The 20,166-nt window shown below is 44.1% G+C and overlaps 1 long non-coding RNA gene across 1 annotated transcript; it reads left to right on the top strand.

The window, feature by feature from the left end:
* The first annotated feature begins 4,720 nt into the window (after positions 1 to 4,720).
* Positions 4,721 to 10,898, top strand: LOC143785817 (uncharacterized). Its single transcript, XR_013218096.1, has 2 exons — positions 4,721 to 5,286; positions 10,848 to 10,898. It is a non-coding gene; the product is annotated as an uncharacterized LOC143785817 (long non-coding RNA).
* The last annotated feature ends 9,268 nt before the right edge of the window (positions 10,899 to 20,166 follow it).

Below are 20,166 nucleotides of genomic sequence, written 5' to 3' on the forward strand. Positions count from 1 at the left end.
CAATAGGAAAAAAAAAATGCTGTGCTAATTAATGGTTGCAGAAAAGGCTGCAGATTAAAAGAAGTAGCATGTCACTTCTGTGCGGATCTGCAGTGTTTTTGTACCCATTCCATTATAGAAATCCACAGGGGTAAAAAAAACGCAGTAAATACACACCAAATCCGCACCTGCGATTTCTGCCAAAAGATGCAGAATCCGCACACAAAAAAAATAAAAAATACCTGAGGCTAATCCGCAATGTGTGCACATATCCTTAGGGCTCATACTCACTTGTGCGAAACTCGGATGAGTCTCGCATGTTAATACCCGGCGCTGCTGCCAGCACTCAGATCGGAGCGTGTGGCCGCATAGGAATACATGCAGCCGCATGCTCCGCTCCTGAGTGCAGGGTGCAGTGTTGGGTTTTTGCCGTGCGAGTTTCTCGCAAGTGAGTATGAGCCCTTAAACCTGTTAGTGGCCCTGCCACCTTTTCAGTGAATTATTTTAGTTGCACTATATGAAACAATTTTATGCTGTTTTCTTACATGTTGCTATTTATGTTTAAAGAAGTGGTCTACTGACGGCCTATCTTTAGGATAGGTCATCCATGACTGATGGGTGGAGGTGAGAATTCCCACCGATCAGCTGTTCACGATGTCTATGGCACACGAAACTGCTCAGTTACAGAGTTACACACTACTGAATGGTGGCCGCAGCTGGGTATTGCACATCCACCTCCTCTTGATTTGAACAGGGGGCAGATGTCTGGTACCCAGTTGCGGCCAATGTATAGTGGACTGTAGATCCTTAACTGAGCAGGTTAGGCGCCGACACCAGAAACAGCTGATTGATGGGAGTGCCAAGTGTCGAAGTCATGGATCACCTACCCTAAGGTTGGCCCGTCAGTGTTAGTCGTTGACATCTTTAAACCTGTTTTGGGTGACATACTAGCTCAATAACTTTTACTACAACTTTGCTGTGACTAAAGTTATGCTCTTCATTCCCTTGTGATCCTCCTTGAGATATCTGGACTCCAATGAAGGAGTAGAACCGTGTTTAATTAAACTGATAGGATTTGATTGGGAAAGGCACACACACCTGTCTAAGAACTCATAGCTCACAGTGCATGTGAGAACAAATAAGAATCATGGAGGTCAAAGGAACCGGCCAAGGAGCTCAGACAGAATTGTGGCAAGGCACAGATCTGGCTAAGGTTACAACAGAATTTCTGCAGTACTCAAGGTTCCTAAGAGCACAGTGGCCTCCATAATCATTCAATGGAAGAAGTTTGGGACCACCAGAAGTCTTCCTAGAAATGGCTGTCCAGCCAAACTGAGCAATCGTGGGAGAAGAGCCTTGGTGAGAGAGGTAAAGAAGAACCCCAAGATCATGATGGTTCAGCTCCAGAGATGCAGTAGGGAGATGGCAGAAAGTTCCACAAAGTCAACACTGCAGCCCTCCACCAGTCGGGTCTTTATGGCAGAGTGGCCCGACGGAAGCCTTTCCTCAGTGCAAGACATATGAAAGCCTGCATAGAGTTAGCTAAAAAACACATGAAGGATTTGCAGACTATGAGAAATAAGATTCTCTGGTCTGATAAGATGAAGATAGAATTATTACCAAAAAGGTCTAAGCAGTATGTGTGCAGAAAACCAGGCACTGCTCATCACCTGCCCAATACAATCCCAACAGTGTAACATGGTGGTGGCAACATCATGTTATGGGGGTGTATATCAGCTGCAGGGACAGGATGACTGGTTGTCATTGAAGGAAACATGAATGCGGCCAAGTACAGAGATATCCTGGATGAAAACCTCTTCCAGAGTGCTCTGGACCTCAAACTTGGCCAAAGGTTCACCTTCCAACAAGACAATGACCCTAAGCACAGAGGTAAAACAACAAAGAAGTGGAAAACAACTCTGACCATTCTTGACTGGCCCAGCCAGTGCCCTGACCTAAACCGAATTGAGCATCTCTGGAGAGACCTGAAAATGGCTGTCCACCAACTGGAGATCGGCAAGGAAGAATAGCAGAGGATCCCCAAATCCAGGTGTGAAAAACTTGTTGCATCATTCCCATGAAGACTCATGGCTGTACTAGCTCAAAACGATGCTTCTACGCAATACTGAGCAAAGGGTCTGAATACATATGATGCAATATGGGTTTTTTTGCTTTTTTTCGTGAAGATGCGGTGCAGAGTGTACATTAAAGAGAAAAAAGTGAACTTTTATGAATTAACCAAATGGCTGCAATGAAACAGAGTGAAAAATTTAAAGGGGTATGAATACTTTCCATACCCACTGTATGTGTGTGTGTGTGTGTGTGTGTGTGTGTGTGTGTGTGTGTGTGTGTGTGTGTGTGTGTGTGTGTGTGTGTGTGTGTGCACGCACTTGTTTTGCTATACTTTTGGGGACATGGACCTGAATACACACCAACAGTGTGGGGACCTCTGTCTTTGTGGGGACCAAAAATCAGGTCCCCACGAAGCTGCCAATGCTAATCAATGGAGAAGACCTTGTTTATACACCTAGCATCAAAATCTCAAGTGTCCTCTTTATACACATATATAAGAGACTGTGTATGAGTGTGTGTGCTCAATATGTGTAAACTCCCTCTCTGGTGCCTTTGTGGTACTGCAAGCTGATACACACTTCAGAAAAGCCTCAAGATTCCACTTCTGGCAAACCGAGGTACTGCAGGCTCTCACAAATTTGTTTAAAGAGTGTTGTAGGGACACAGATAGTCTTGGTCATCTGGCAAACCGAGGTACTGTAGGCTCTCACACAAATTTGTTTATGCAGGCTCTCTCACAAATTTGTCTAAAGTGTGTTGTAGGGACACAGATACAGTCTTGGTCATGTGACTTAGTGGGAGTGGTGTGCAGAGTCTTAGCAGTAAAGAGTATTCCATATTTCTGCCAGATACCCACAGAGATATTGAAATCTGAAAAAAGAGACCTGCTCATTGAAGGCAAGAACTGCTCACATAGGGTTCAACTCCACATGATATATGTACAGTATACAGTGTAATGGATATATCCCACATACCCAGCTTTCCAGTAACTTTCCTAAGCGATTAAATAGTTGGTGAATAAACATGATATATGTGTAATATATAAAGGATAAGGGGACCTCTTAAGCGGACCCTAAATCTGAGTTAAGTCTAAGGGTACGTCCACACGCTGCGGGTGTATGGCGTCTGGAATCTGTATGGATTCTGTACAGATTCCGTACGGACTTTGGCCGCTAAATGCGGCGGTATTCTGGAGTATATATACACCAATTGGTCGGCGTATATATGGCAGTAATAGGGTGGAATAGCGGCGGTAGTTCCTTACCACCACTAATTCCCGCAAGAAGCCGCGGCTGATATTTAGCCACGGTTTCTGCCATTTTAGCATGTCAAATTATCAGACGGATCCTGTCCGTCAAATTGACATGATGCGGTTGAGAATAACGGCAGTCCAGATCAATTTCTGGACGAAAATAATCCGACCTATGACATCAGTACTGGTTTTGCTGGCGGCTATGGATCATCCGCCACAAATCCGGCATGTGTGGACGAGCCATAGTTCTCATCTGTTAGGTAATTCTGTTACAGACTTCATGCTTTTTATTGCAATTGGCAAAATTAATTCCATCTTTTCTGCAGGTTTTGAGGTGCTTTTTTGGCGCTCTGATGTGCGGCAAAAGCGCCAAAAAATACGCTGCTAAGATGTTGCAAGAGCGGTCTGACTGCGGTTCAATTCTAACCTATAAGCAATTTGTTTGTATTCCGCAAGAAATCCGAGCGGCAAATTGACAAGATGCGGTTGAAAATTGCCGCACTGCGGCCTGCTTTCCGCGGCAGCAATTTTTCCGTCCTGTGTGAACTGCTTTTTGCAGTTCACACAGGGTATAATGGAGGGCGTGGCCGCAGCGGTATTTCTGTGCAAAACCTTGTGAAAAATCCACGTCTGAACGTACCCTTAAATGATTCATCATCAAATTTACTATTTGCGCTTCATTCACACTGCCGCTGTTTTTTGTGGCCGCATTTGCAGTCTGTTCTTGCGACCCCCGAGTTTGCAAAAGTGGGCCGCAATTGTGGCCGCTCGAAAGCGGAGTATGTGGAATATATATCCCATACACTATATAGATATCATGTTCATTCCCCATCAATCTTGCTCAGGAGAGCATCTCCCTCCCCCGTCACCAAGAGCAGCTCATACTGAATTGTTACATTGACTAGTAACACAGCACACAGAAATGTGCCTTCATATTCCACTGTTAACCCTTTCCTCCCAGCAGTAACACACAACTTTTCACCTTGATATCATGGTGATTTATGGTCAGAATGACTTCAATGCGATCAGTGATTTCTATTCTAGCTCTGCTCACATAGATTTTATATCCACACTCAACTATAGGCCGTTCTTCATATTTTGGGGGCTTTTAGTCAGATACACTAGTTTGTGCCTGTATAGTATTGGTGTAGCTGGGAGTGTAGGGCATGGGTTACATGGCACTGTGGTGGGATACTGATGGGAGGTATTGGTGCTGTGTTTGATGCGTCTACTGGGTATTTTCCTACAAATACTGTAACAGCTCACTGCTTAGAACGATCCTTCCCAGCTCTATAATATATTATATATACCCCACAATACAGGCTCACACACACACACACACACACACTTGTCTAAAGTGTGTTGTAGGGACACAGATACAGTCTTGGTCATGTGACTTAGTGGGAGTGGTGTGCAGAGTCTTAGCAGTAAAGAGTATTCCATATTTCTGCCAGATACCCACCGAGATATTGAAATCTGAAAAAAGAGACTTCTGCTCATTGAAGGTAAGAACTGCTCACATAGGGTTCAACTCCACAGCAAACGAGTGCTCTAGCACTGGCATCTCAGCAGGGATATTCCCCTACTGCACATGTGTGTCTGGGTCGCTGTGACAGTTTACAGGACATAACTCAGGGCACCCAGACAGAAGGCAGATGGGAGCCTATATCTTGGCTTGTGAGCATTAGAACAGGCCGGCGATTACAGGGTAACATGAAAAATGTCCGGCTTGCATTATGACTAGAACATGACAATATCCTTTTAAGTACTAGCCTATGATGCGTTCCTAAGCAGTTCATGTTATATGTTCTACATTTCATTTTCTGCATACTTTACAAGTAGTAGAATTTGCTTTGATATAGGCAACTGGATTTTCACAATGAAAAGGCGAAGGATAACGCCCGAAAAAGACGCCATACATTATGTCAGTGCCATCACTGACAAACCTGGATTGACCATGAAATACATCAATCCCCTTAAAGGTGAGTTAAAACAAGTTTTAACTAAATTGCCTTAATATTGTCATGCATTAGAATGACTGTCTTAGGTAAAGAAATATTTTCTACAGGAAGAGGAGTGTTTGCTGAAACTGAAATCGAAAAAGGGAGTTTTGTTGCAGAATATTGAGGCGAGCTCATCAATTTGGATGAGAGCCAGAAAAGGTCCATAAAGGACCCCAATTTTAAGAACTTTGTGTACGAATTTCAGTGGAATGAAAAAATATGGTGGTAAGTAATCATTTTTTTTTAATGCATTTTAGAGGGTATCCATCTTTCCCCAGTTGATAGCCAGTCCTGATTATGTCCTGTCTCTGCTGATCATGTCAATGCACTGCAGTCAGTTACTGAGGCAGCACCATTTTTGAAACATCAGGTAACAAAGAAGCACCCTTAGGGCTAAGGCACACATCGAAAAAAATTTCGGATCCGAATTTCGAATCCGAAATTCGGGTCTGAATTTGCGCAATTTTGGATCTGAAATTTTTTTTGGGCCATCCAAAATTCGGATGTAAATTAAATGGGAAAAAGAAAAAAAATAAATAAAAATTTCGGCCTGAAATTCGGTTCCGTTTACAAGTACAACCGAATTTCGGACTGAAATTTTTTTTTCCCCATTTATTATAATGGGGCTGAAATTCAGTCTGAAAATGAAAATTCGGACATGCATCCGAATTTTTTTTTTCGGATCTGCAGATCCGAAAAAAATTTGGACGTGTGTTTTACCCCATTGAAATCAATGCATTTCAATGGGGTCCGAAATATTTTCGGACGTATTTTAGCCCTTAAGAGGGCAATATGAATAGGGGTTAGTTTGCTATTTAACAGCTATAGCAGGTAGATTTAGGGCTTTTAAACATATTGATATACCCAGAAATCTCTCATTACAGTGAAGATTTAGCCTCTCTGCTTTTAATTTAGACATTTTGCTGCCTTTGTTGTGCTGGTAAAGTCAGAGATGTAGACTTTCCTTTTTATGGCCGTTGGCAGTTTAGCTAGCATCAAACTGGTGACAGATTCCTTTAATAGATGTCAACCAGTGTCATTTCTTATGTTAAGATGACTGTAACAAGGGAATTTTGTCACCAGTTTAAATAAGATGTTGCCTTCCTCTGCACTCTGCCCACTGTTCCATGGCTTACCTATCTTTTAGTAAAACTCCACGCTAAAAAACTAGTGACAGACTCCCTTTAAATACATTTGTATTATCTTAGTTATATTATAATCAACCAGTTATTTTTACATGTCAAGATTCATGTACATTTTTTTCTTTTATATCAGCATTGATGCATCCCAAGACAATGACTCATTAGGAAGATTAGTTAGTTAATGATGAATATAAAAACCCAAATTGCAAAATGAAGAAAGTTATGGTTGAAAAAAAGCCACATTTGTGCCTTTTTGCCATTAGCGACATCAACCCTGGAGAAGAAATTACATACAATTATGGGGATAGTAGTTTCCCTTGGAGAGAAAAGGTATAATTATATTACTTTGTTAGAATATTCAATCTAAAGACATTTATTAGGTGTCTAAAACTACAAATTACTAAATGTATCACTACAAAGACCAGACACCCATTTAATGTACAGTGTATGGAAGGTGTCCTATCTACTGATGACAGCTATCAAGTGAATTAAGGGCCTGGTGAGATCAATATCAACATGGCGATTATTGTTCCACAGAAGTGTCTTGCAGTACCTTATTCACCTCTGTTCACATCAGTTCTTGGCCAAAATAAGCATGAATAGAAGTATTTATTCAGTGTTTGAACACACACGTATCTGACGCGTTTAATTGACTATCAAAAAAAGGCATGTATTACAGTCCCATTGATTTCAATGGGAGCACACACACACTTTGCCATTTAAGCGCAGCCTGTTCTCCTCACCTATTAACATGAGGGGCAGCTGAAAAAGCTGAATGCTCTTTAAAAGCATCAGTTTAAATGACAATATCAAAAAAGCGTCTAAAAAAACTGAAGACAGATGCCTGTGTGTTTGAGCCCTTGTTGTCAAAAATGTAATGAGCACAGGGTAGCAGGAGAAATGTATAAACAGCTGTAAAGTATGATGTATACATTTCAGGTTGATAAGGAAATAATGGGAGATATACACCTATGCTTTAAAGGTATATCTCCATGCTTGGATAACTCGTGTCCGCAATTATCTTTACCCTTTGCTTGCGAGCCCAATAAATCTATGCCACACAATGTCGTAGAGTTTTGGAAAAGGTTGTATTGTATAATTACAATGGACGAGGTTAAATACCTCCAATTATATCACATGGTGAGGTAACAAAACATCTGTTAATTTACAGAAGGTAATTGGTTAGTATATATACACAAGGGTTATATTCGTCATGTGGAAATTTCATCCACAATTAAAAGTTATGGATCCATTGTACAGATGGGTCAGCATCTCTATAACAGAATCGGATCGGAAGTTGATAAACACGAATACATCCGTCAAAAACTTAGAGAAGTTGGAAGGTTAGTACTAGAGGCCAGAAAATGTTCTCCTCTTTTCAAACTTGTAGACTTTATTGTCCCATCAAACTTTATGCATGCCATAAATTCTGTGAGAGTTCTTGCTGGCTATGACGAAGAAACTAATACATTTAAAATTCCATCACTGGCACTGAAGCTTGGCCATAGCTTGGTGAAAATTTCCAGTATTCTGGAATGCCAAGCAATGGTGGAGGGATGCTAAGACAGAGTGGAGAATGCATGTGCAGCGCCCCAGAGTCCTGGTCGTTGCAGTACTGTGGCTCCGCCACTATGGGGAGCTATGGTACGTCTGATGGCACTGAAGGAGTTCATCTGATCAGGTATCACAGACACCAATACATTTCACAGACGGGCCTCCGGGGGGAGCTAAGGGTTCTATTCATTAGGCCACTCCCCACCATAGTGGGTAAACTGGGGGTCAGGCAGGAAGTTAGTCAGAAGCTGACTGGGTTGGAACCAGGCAACACCTTGTGGCAGAGGGTGTTGTGGGGGAAGATACAGTAGGGTCTCTGTCAGGGGTGGGATCCTGACAGAGGCTTGGCAACTTGAACGAACGTAACGGGACCGTGCCTGCTCAGGATAGCGGCGGTGCCCAAGGAGGGATCAGAAGCGAGATAGATTGTGCTGAGTGAGAAACGAGATCATCGCAATAGGAGAATACCAGTAGGAGTCGTGCTGTAAGACCGAGGCAACATCCTACTGAGGCGCACAACCGGTGGCCGGAACGCCGAGAGAGTATTATAACATACAGCTTCAAGCAATACTCTAAACAGCGGCAGGACAGTCAGTCTCAGGCGGGCTGTCTAACTCAAATCACCTATGAAGTCTTGGGGGGCAACTTGTGGAGAGGGGCGTCTCTAGGGTCCCGGAAGAGCTCCGAGCCTACCCATCAAACGGGTGCCGTTCCTACCCGAACCTCAGGGAGGGACGGAGGATTAGCAGAACATCTAGTCGAGTTGTGAGGGAACTTAAGAAACAGACACAACAGTTGTGGGGACTTTCCGTAAGCACAGCAGGGAAGGACCACAACACATAGTGCAAGCAGGAAGGCACAGATTTCCACCTGTGAAGAGAACTCTGGAGGTGCCATTGGACCGGCCGGACTTGCGCAGCCTGGTAAACCGTATTCTGGACTGAGGACTCAGATCTTCAGTAAAGAGGTAAAGAGACTGCAACCTGGTGTCCTCGTTATTTACCGCGACCTGCACCCCACAACTGCACTGCTACACCACCACTTATTGCACCGGACGTCCCCCACTGACAGACAGGGCCACGGACCGGGTCTAGCCACCGTGAAAACCCCAGAGCAGAGACTCAGAGGCCCGGCTCCGGGTACCCCTCGGCCCTGCGGCGGTGTGGGGGCGCTCCACATGTAACTTCCGAAAGTTGTATGAAACAAGATGGAATGAGCTAATCTCATCAGCTGCCTTAAAATCTCTAAAAGAAACAAAATGGAACACTCCTCAGCTTTTACCTTTCACTGAAGATGTGAAAAAAATGCACTTGTATCTTGACGAAAAACTGCAGGAGTACTATAACCTTTTGTCAACTGCTCCCTCAGTTAAAAAAAATGGACATTACTTGCAAAAGTTATACTTGCACAGCTAATCTTATTCAATCGAAGACGAGAGGGTGAAGTTTCTAAGATGTTCTTAAGTAGCTTTACTTCAAGAGATACTTCACATCTGCATGATGTTGCTTTAGCACTTTCTGACTTAGAAAAAAGCTCTGCCAACATTTCACAAGAATTGAAATCCGAGGTAAACGAGGTAGAAAAGTTCCAATCCTTTTAACACCAGCAGTGCAAAATGCAATGACACTTCTTGTAGAGAAGCGTACAGTTTGTGGAGTGCTGTCTGAAAATGTGCACGTTTGCCAGACCAGAGGCTTTGTCACATTTCAGAGGATGTGATTGTATACGCTTTTTTGCTAAAGAATGTGGAGCTAAAAATCCTGAAACAGACTTCCACCAAGCTACGAAAGCACGTTGCTACTCTAACAAAAGTTCTGAACTTAGACACAGAGTTAGATCAATTAGCAGACTTTCTTGGCCACGACATTAAGGTGCACAGACAATATTACCCCCTCCCAGAAGGAACCTTACAGCTTGCCAAGATCAGCAAACTTCTCTTGGCTCTTGAAAAAGGAAGACTGGCTGAATTTAAAGGCAAAAATTTTGAGGATATCAGCATTGATCCAGAGGGTTAGTATTGAGGAAAATATCCATTTATGAGTATGTAATTTTTGTTCTGTAAAATTACAGCTTACCTGCACAGCCTTTGACTGTCTCCAGAAATACTTCTTTCTATTTTAAACAACTCTGTTTGATGGATATCAGTGTTATTATCTTGGGTATGTTTAGGCCAGGTTTACACGACTGTGGTTATCCACAGCCGTTTTTACGGATCCGTTGCTCCGTGATTCACGGAGCAACAGATCTGTACAAAAACAGCCGTGTTAACCACGGCCGCGGAACCGTAGCTTCCTTGGCCAACAAGGGTTGCCAAGGAAGCTGCGGCCTCAGCAGCACAGCAATGTTAAATTAACATTGCAGCACTGCTGCCTGTAGCTGCCCGCTGACTCCCTGTAACCAGAGAAGCCAGCAAGTGGTTGCTAGGGACCCGATCGCAGGTGTTGCCCGCGGGTGTCTGCTGCAAGATGCAGCAGTTACCCGCCTGGGATACAGCGCAATCTCTTTACTTAAACCCCGGGCGGCCGCAGAGAATACAATAGGACGCGGCCGGCTCAAAAGAATCGGCTGCGTTCTATTAGCAGTCGCTGTGCAGCCAACAATAGTGGCTGCACAGTGAATGTAAATGCCTTGTGTGGCATGGCGTGCCAGTGCTTCTCACTGGCACACCATGCGACACAGGAATTTATTTGCTCCATCTGTATATATTATGTTGACCTAGTATATAATGTATTGATTACTGGGTTCACATAATATATAGACTTTGTAGGATAGGATTATTTTTTACTTTTTGAACATTTTCTATAGCATATTCATTCACATTGGTGATTTGTATTTTTGCTTTAGAACTAGTACACCTCTACAGTGATGAGTCAGAAGATGAGCAATCCCCTGAAGGTATGTAGCTTTTCAATTTTATAAAGATGTCCACAAAATAAATATGAATATACCGTACATATTCGAGTATAAACCGAGTTTTTTCACCCCAGAAAATGGGCTGAAAAAGCCTCCTTGGCTTATACACGAGTATATATATATGTACCTGGAAAAAATGACTGTGGCATGTATCGCTGCAGAACCACCTGCACTGAAAGACAAACTGGCTTGCTGTTAAGTTTTACATAAAGAACCGCATAACAGCTCTAAAACGCAATCCGATAGAATAAAACACAACATTTTGAGCCAGGCACCGGGTTTTAAGTTTGGTTAAATTATAGGTTAGCATACTAGAAAAGAACAAAAGAAATGTAATTCTACCTAAAACCTAACAGTTCTATCCCCTACTCTGAGCCTCAAACTCATGGGGCTTATAGTAGGTGGAACAGGAAATCCGGGGATGTATTTTTTATACTTGCCCCCATTCCCATACTGTGCTACTCCACAGTCAGTAGATGTACAAGAAGAGTGACTCTTCATTCTATTCTCTATGGGAAAGCAGAGTGAAAAGTCACTTTTCTGTTTATGCTCAAACTTTGGAACGACACAGTGCAAGAATTTACCATAGGGGTATAAAATGACAGTTGTTACACGGATATAAAATGAAAAGTTTTTATTAACAATAAATACTAGACCATGGTAATGTGGCAAAGTTTCGGGCTACAAGCCCTTTGTCAAGCCGTAACATAAAATGTGCAGGGTCTAGAATGATAAAATACATATAATCAATTAAAATATTAATAAACACATAAGAAGATATAAAAAAGTTTACATGTCGTACATAATATAAATAAAACCGGGGTATCCTGATTCTGAATCATAAAAAGTGTTTCACGCCACTTCTCGGAATATCACAACAGTGACAGCCACATTACCATGGTCTAGTATTCATTGTTAATAAAAACTTTTCATTTTATATCCGTGTAACAACTGTCATGTTATACCCCTATGGTAAATTTAGACCTACAGAAGTAATGGTTCCATCGACTTGATCGTGGGTGACTATTGGTTCTCTTGTTGTAAACTCTACGGAAACACGTATCAGTTTTCTGGTATACACCGTGCGGTCCCACCACCAAGTGTGGGGTAGCCATTTAATTTGGCTAAGTCCTTCCAGGGGGTTATTGTGTGTATATATTTTTTACTGCTTTGGTCATCCCCAAGTGGCACCACTCTTTCCTTCCTTTTTAGTCAACTATTTTTGTTTTAGAACAGTGGGGTTTTATACTAATATGGTCACCCATTCTTGCAGACTCCTTGGTCCCCCTACTTTAAAGGGGTACTGCATTGCTTTGTTGGGCGGAGAGCATGTGCCTGGGTATTACAACCCGACACATAGCAGGCGGGCGGAGAACGGGGCCGTACGTATTGCAACCAGTACGGCATGGCCCCAGCTCTCTATCTTACTTGTCAAATGACAGTACCCCTTTAAGCCCTATATGTTACTTTATGGGATTCATAATAGCTGACAGAGCTCCTTTAATATATCCAAATAAAAGTCCATGTACCTGGGCAACATAAAAATAACTACAAAAATGAACCAATATAAATAGCAAATACACAGTCAAGCATTGCAAGTGAGTTATTGATATGATAAGGCCAATTAATGTCCCTTTATTGAACAGCTGGCCCTACCCAGCAGCAGGACAACTGCCGCCATGATAATGAAATGTTTGTAAGTGATCAATAAAAACAAGCGACCCCACTGATGTTCGGGTCAAACCAGATTGACCTGATTTCACTTATAATCAGGATTGAGATGCCCAAATCTGATCTTTCTCTCTCCAGCATTAATTTGAAAAACTTTTTTTTCCTTCAGTCTTCAAAGTCATCCCTAGTCAATAAAACAAAAAATGTATGGTAATATACAAATGCAAGAGATGATGGGCAAGTAAAATTATAAGATTAATATGCTGGAAACAGTTATTACAGAAAACATTTGTGGCAATTGTGTAAAAAAAAAAAAAAAAACACTATAATCCCAAAAGTGTGTGTAACACATGATGATCAATATGGGCTAACAATAACTGTTGAGTTGTTGAAGGGGTTCTGTTGTCACAACTTTTTTTCTGCAATATGATATGGTAATTGGTGTGCCATAGCATGTTGCAGAAATGCGACTTACCTCCTCCCACCGCTCCTCCAGGTCTTCTCCGGTCCTCTTTGCCGTTGTTTACTGGCAGGTATTCCAGGATGCATTGGTGCGGAGCATTTGGCTCCTGTGGAGCAAATCTCATGTTTACAGTGGTCACATGCTCTGCACCACCATCCCAGGCAATGCTTCCACTGTGCATGCCTGGGATTTCGTGAAGGTGCCGCCCCATTCATGGGTTGGAACGCCATCATATGATGTTCGGATACACTGCACCTTCCGGCCTTTAGTCCTTCAGCCACAAGTGGCTAGAAACGCTCAAGAAGAGCGTTTCTAACAGAGGTGCTGGAGAGCCAGGATGCCAGAATTGTTCTGGGAACACCATTATTGTCCGGACCAGGACCTAGGGGCGCAACAATAGGCGAGTACACCTCTTTGGTTCCAGAACCCCTTTAGGTTTAATGATAAAAGACTTGTACCTGCATGTCTGAAAGTGGTATAGTACAAGCAGGTGTGCAATATAGCCGCTTTTCCTTTATTTGATATGGTACACTAGGGATATCAATAGGCCCTATTATATGAATAGCACACCTGTAAATCTTGACTGTGCGTTTTGTTTTTCACACTTATTTTCATAGTACTGTATGCTTATGTTGCTCAGGTACATAAGCTTTTACTTGGACATATTGAATGGTAAGTATTAGATAGAATGAAATTATTTTTGTTCTCGGTTTCTCTAAAGCATTTTACCATTGCTAACATTGTGTCTAGTTGATGATACATAGGTCAACATGACTAAATAGTTTTTGGGTTAATTTCAACTTAAATTTTAAATGGAAAGAAGGTTTCCCAGAAACCCAGGACCAACAAAGGTATTACTAAAAGAAACTCCAAGATTTTGATCTGTTTTACCAAAGGCTTTTTGTGATCTCAGTGTACTCGCCCTCCTTCCAGAACTTGTGAACTGCTCTTACTCCACTCTGTTTCAACCCTGCAACTTCAATTGTTTTACATATGTATTTTATATAAAATGTTGAATAAATTTGTTACTTTGGCATTCAATATTTGTCTGTCATTTATTTATTAATTTACCTACACTGTAGGTCTAACTGTATTACTGTCTAACTTCAGTACTGGGATCATAGTTCGCTCCAACCCCATCCATTGTAGCAATAGCCCAAATGTATATTAGTACTGCTTTTGTGCTCACTTCATCCAAATCATGTTACCATATGTCAATTGTAAAATAGTCTCTTAAAAACTTAAAGGAGTATTCCGGGAATAGAGAATTCTTGTCAGCCGGCAGGACACCTGTAGGGATAGGAGGCGGACTGGTACTTACCATCACCCGTGGTATCTTGTCCTGAGCAGGAGCTCCCGTCACCGGCGCTACAAAAAACGGAAGTGTCTGGCACCACGTCATTGTACACGTGATTGCCAGCCACTCACAGGCTTCAGAAGCAGATCGAGCCTAACCAGTGAAGCGTGAGTAGCCGCCGGTAACATGAACGATAGATGCCGGCCCGACACTTTGGGACTTTGCGGCGCCGGTGATGGAGGCTGCTGCATGGCATGGAAGGCCGCCGGTGACGAGACTATAAGCACCAGTCCCCCTTCTCTCCTTACAGGTGTCCTGCCAGGTACTGGGAATTCTGTATTCCCAGAATAACCCTTTAATGTAGAGTTAGGTCATTTTGCGGGAAGGAAATACATGAACTTTAAGGGCCTGAATGCAACATCAATGGTAACATTGGTAAGGCTGGTGTTACACGCACCATTTTCTATAAAAATCCATTGGCCTGTACTTATCACTCTGTCTTAATCACCTATAGCAACTAATCAGAGGTGGATACCAAAGCTGTGATTGGTTATTATGGGCAAATCAAACATTTTTTGTTCTCAAACAGATCATTAAATGTTTATACCGGTTTTTTTTTCGCAGAAAAATGCTGCTGACAGATTGGCTAGAACTGAACAGGGAAAATATAATAACCACAAAATGAAAAGCATTGTAGATGGAGCATTTTCTCACTTTGTATTTCTTGGGTAATTGGCAGTTTGTTTAAAAAAACAGCATGGTCTTGGTGTGGTGATTTTTTTTCTTCAACAAGTTAGGACTCTCCCATACAAATGTATTTGCCAGTCTGTGCAGTGTCCGCAATTAGGGACCAAAGCTTTGGTCCCTATTAGCGGACACTGCACAGACGGGCAAATACGCTTGTGTGGGCGAGCCTTAAATGTAATTTCTCCTATAGACGTCCATTGTTAGTGACCTAACAGCAGAAAAATATCTTAGTCCCCAGGTGGTTAAAACCCTGAGATGTGTGTATTTACAGATGTCCTCAGATGGTCATTGGTCATGAAACGGTCCTCACAAGGATAAAGTCAGGTTCCTTATTTCCCTTATTTTAAGCAATATTGATTAGCTCAAGTGATAACTGTGGTTACACATTGCACCTAAATATTCCTATGTGATTGCGGTGTGTGTAAGGCCTCTTTCACACTTCAGTTGTTTGGCGTCAGTCTAAAACCGTCATTTTCCTCAAAAAACGGATCCGTTTTTTTTTCGACGGATCCGTTTTTTTCCCCATAGACTTGCATTAGCGACGGATTGTGACGGATGGTCGTCCGTTCCATCCGTCATGCGACGGATCCGTCAAAATTTAGCGGACGTCATCTAGACATTGACGTTCATCTAGACGTTTTTTGTCTCCGTTGAAATGGCGGATCGCGACGGATCCGTCGCGTCCGTCATTTCATAGAATGGCCACCTATGGGCGACGGATCTGTCGCGATCCGTTTTTTGGCGGATCCGTCGCCCCAATCCGTTTTTTCAAGTTTTTTCAATTGCGCATGCTCCAAAAAGTATATACAACCCCCGAGTAACGGATCCGTCAAAAAAACGGATCCGTTACATCCGTTTTTTCAACAATTGTGACGGATCCGTCGATCCGTCACTTTGTCAGAAGTGACTGACGCCAAACGACTGAAGTGTGAAAGAGGCCTAAGAGTGAGACCCCTGGATAAGGGGACAGGTACTGCAGCAGGGCTGTCCTAACTATACACACATACACACTAAGATCACGCCCCTCATTCTGATTGGCTCAGGTCCTTCACTGATGATTCTATGCTTTACACATGAAAATCTGCTATCTCAGCCAGCTCATTAGCATAAAGGACAATGGTTAGGGAGGGATTTAGCTTAGCTAATGAGTCTGTTACATCGATTAGCTGCCTTCTTATTACAGAGGGAGCACACACACATGCGATGTCCCCACAAGGTCAGTGAATATTCAGGTCATCTGCACATTGCTAGAAACAGGAGTATAGCAATATAGTGAAGATATGGAGCAGACATGTGTGACTGCAGGGGGATGGGAGGAGTAGACAGAAGCTGCTGGCTAGATTAGCTGCCATGTTATTACAGATAGCACACACACACCATACGGTGTCCCCACAAAGTCACACACACCATGCGGTGTCCCCACAAAGTCACACACACCATACAATGTCCCCAAAAAGTCACACACACCATACATTGTCCCCACAACTTCAGTGAGTAGTCAGGTCATCTGCACATTGCTAGAAACAAAGTATAGCAATATAGTGAAGATATGGAGCAGACATGTGTGACTGCAGGGGGCTGGGAGGAGTGGACAGGAAGCTGCTGGCTAGACTAGCTGCCATGTTATTACAGATAGCACACATATGATACGATGTCCCCACAAAGTCACACACACCATACATTGTCCCCACAAAGTCACACACACACCATACATTGTCCCCACAAAGTCACTGTGTATTCAGGTCATCTGCACATTGGTAGACATGCAATGTAGTGAGGAATGGTAGCAATAACATAGACATGACTTATTTCTTCATCTGTTGGCTAAGCTGTGACACTTCAGCTGTTATAGAACTACAACTCCCAGTATGAATTCCCAGTTTATGACACAGACTGTTAGGATAGCGTTTCCTAAGCTTACAATACACCCTATCCCTAACTGCATCTCCTTAAGGTCCCGTCACACATACAGACACTACAGTGATCCCGACAGCGATAAGCGCCGCCCCGAGATCGCTGTAGCATCGGTCCCGGGTCGCTGTGGAGATGTCAAACATCTCCACAGCGACTCTCCAGCGGCGCAACAGCGACCCGGAGGTCGCTGCAGCGTTGCTGGGCGCCATAGGCGCGTGTGATGCCGTCGCTCTGACAGCGTCACACACACCGATCCACCCCCCCCCCTCCCCGCTGCGGGGGACCGCCCAACGGAGAAAGGTCCTGACCATTCTCCGCCGAGCAGCGATCCCACAGCAGGGGCCCGCTCGGCAGGCGCCATCACACACGGCAACCTCGCTGCTAGGTCGCCGTGTGTGACGGTACCTTTAGGGTACATGCAGACGTCCTGGGTTTAGGATGGGCAAAAGCCGTACAGAGTCCCCATGGTCTCCATACGGGTTTTGCTGCTGTTTGCCGGCGTATTAATGCCGGATAATCAGCGTTAATATGCCGGTAATTAGGGCGGATTAGCGGCAGTACAGAAATTTATGCACGTCCATAGAACTAAAGTTGACATGCTGCGGCTGTAAAACGACCGCTCTACTGTCATTTTCCGTCCAGGTAGAACAGTACCAATGTGAACTACGTTTTGCAGTTCTCATTGGTTTTCATGCACATCGCAGCCGCTTCGATTTGACCTCTACAGGAACCGTATTGTAAAAACAGAGAAAACACGTGTGCATGTACCCTTAGTGTAACTGCAGGATCCCCATGTGCTTTCCCACATGGGGATCCCGCTATTTGTCTCCAGGGAGACAGCCACCTAGCAAAGCTGGTGGGTGTTAGGCGGCTGCCTCCCTGGGACCCGCCGAAGAATTTTTCTTTCGGCCGCGGCTCTCTTGTGGGCGGAGCTGGCTGAGTCCTCAGTCTGACGTCGGCCAGCTCTCACGCGAGAGAGCCTGCTCAAGATCTCGGCGCGTAATCACTCTGATGACGCAGCCGAGATCTCACAAGAGCTCGGCTGGTGGTCTCAGAATTTTTCAGGCGGCGATGGAGGAAGACTCGCTTTCCATGGCTGCATCCTACACCGGGAAATACGCAAAAAACTCTGTTAAGAGTTGCAGAAGGAGATTCCCGGACATATCCTCCTCGGAGGATATTGAACGCGCGGACCCCCTTCCTGTTCAGGAAAACAGGGTGGTCCGCAAGCGTGCTGTCCCAGGTGGGACACCTATGTTTCCCTGCCCTAGTACAGGGCAAAGTATGAGGGAAGATGAGGGGCTCTTTCAAAGTTTCTGCATGCCCCAGACCCCTAAAAAAGCCTGTTCAGGTTTCTTACATGGGTCTTTATATAGCGCTGAGGTGTTCACCTCTCCAATCTGCAAACTGTATTTGTTCTAGGGAAAGAACAGCCACCTAGCAAAGTGACCCACCACTTTTCCCACCCTCCCGATTGTTGTTCCTGATGTTACCCGATCACTGACCTCTGGTTTCATTTTCAGGTCAAGTCAGGAGCCAAAAACGAGGAGACCAGCCTTCACAAGATAAGAAACCTTAAAGACCCATCTTCAATTTGAAGACTTCTAGAGTTCCTTGGTTTTACGTTTAAACGGACTTTAGGCTGTATTCACACTGACGTGAATACAGCTGTAATACGTCTGTTTTTGCGGTCCCCATAGACTTCTATGGGGACCACAAAAACGGCGGAGGCAACACAAAAGTGCTTCAGCCGCCGTGAGCTGAAAAGATCGGACATGCTCGATCTTTTCACGCTCACGGCGCCCGTGACAGCCACGGCTCTATTCATTTCAATGAAGCCCGCGGCTGTCAGGAGAGAACACAAGTCTGTGTTCTCTCCGTTGTGCCGTGCACACGGCACTCCGTGACAGAGCAAGGACTTTATTTCCCTGCTCTGCCGGCCGTATGCACGGCACAACGGTCACGTCAGTGTGAATACAGCCTTACGTTCATGGACCCGGGCAATAGTATTGCCCAATACTTTGCGTTCAACAATTGATCGTTTTCCAGCTCTATATGGCAGTGCTCTGACTTATGGAGCCATTTACTTTATTTGTTCGATTAAATGTTTCCTTTCTGTTAACGATTTGACTGAGCGTCTCATTATTACAGGATAGCAAACATACAATGGGATGGAATAGCCATCACGCCTCCTTACGGCTAAAAATTCTGAGGAGACCGGCCGAGCTCTCGCGAGATCTCGGCCGTGTCAGAGTGATTACGTGCCGAGATCTTGAGCAGGCTCTCCCGCGCGAGAGCTGGCCGGCGTCAGACTGATGACGCGGCCACCTCCGCCCACAAGACAGCTGCGGCAGGAAGAAAAAAATCTTTGGCGGGAGGCAGCCGCCTATACCCACCAGCTTTGCTAGGTGGCTGTTCTTTCCCTAGAACAAATACAGTTTGCAGATCATAGATTCCTGCAAACTGCTGTTTAACAGCTGCAGTCGGCATGAGCCCTAAGGCCGGGTTCACACGTTGCGTAAACCCGGCGTATTGTGGAGATCCATGCAATCCTGCCCGCAGCACTGCAGTCTCCTACGGAGCGGAGTGAAGCCGGGCGCCGCAGCACTACACATACTGATAATACACTGCGCACAATACGCCGGGTTTACGCCACGTGTGAACCCGGCCTTAGGCTAAAAACACACTTGGAGTATTTGCTGCGGAATGTACGCAGCAGATCGACTGCAGGTCAAATCTGCTGCGTTCGCTGTCCACATAGGAAGCCCATGTTAACGGAATCCTCGTTCACACTTTGCGTGCAGTTTTTCTGTGCGAATTGTACCACAACAGCAGTTTTGATCGGCCGCAGCATGTCAATATATGCTGCGGCCGAATCCAGAAGTTTTGGTGCGGACGATCCGCTGTGAACATTCCGCAGCAAATACGCAAAGTGTGAACAATGCCAGGGGCTTCATGCACATGACCTGGGTATGCTACAGGTTGTAACCAGTACGGGCTTTAACATGTAAATGAGGTCTGGAATTAGCGGCGGTATTCTTGTACTGCCACTAATTCCAGACATTTTTTCCATAGAAAGTGTCAATTTGTCGGATGGGTTTTGTCCGGTAAATTGACATGCCGCGGTTAAAAAATGCCCAACATACAGTTGGTTTTCC

The sequence above is a fragment of the Ranitomeya variabilis genome, chromosome 1 (genome assembly GCF_051348905.1).
Source record: "Ranitomeya variabilis isolate aRanVar5 chromosome 1, aRanVar5.hap1, whole genome shotgun sequence".
Taxonomy (NCBI): Eukaryota; Metazoa; Chordata; class Amphibia; order Anura; family Dendrobatidae; genus Ranitomeya; species Ranitomeya variabilis.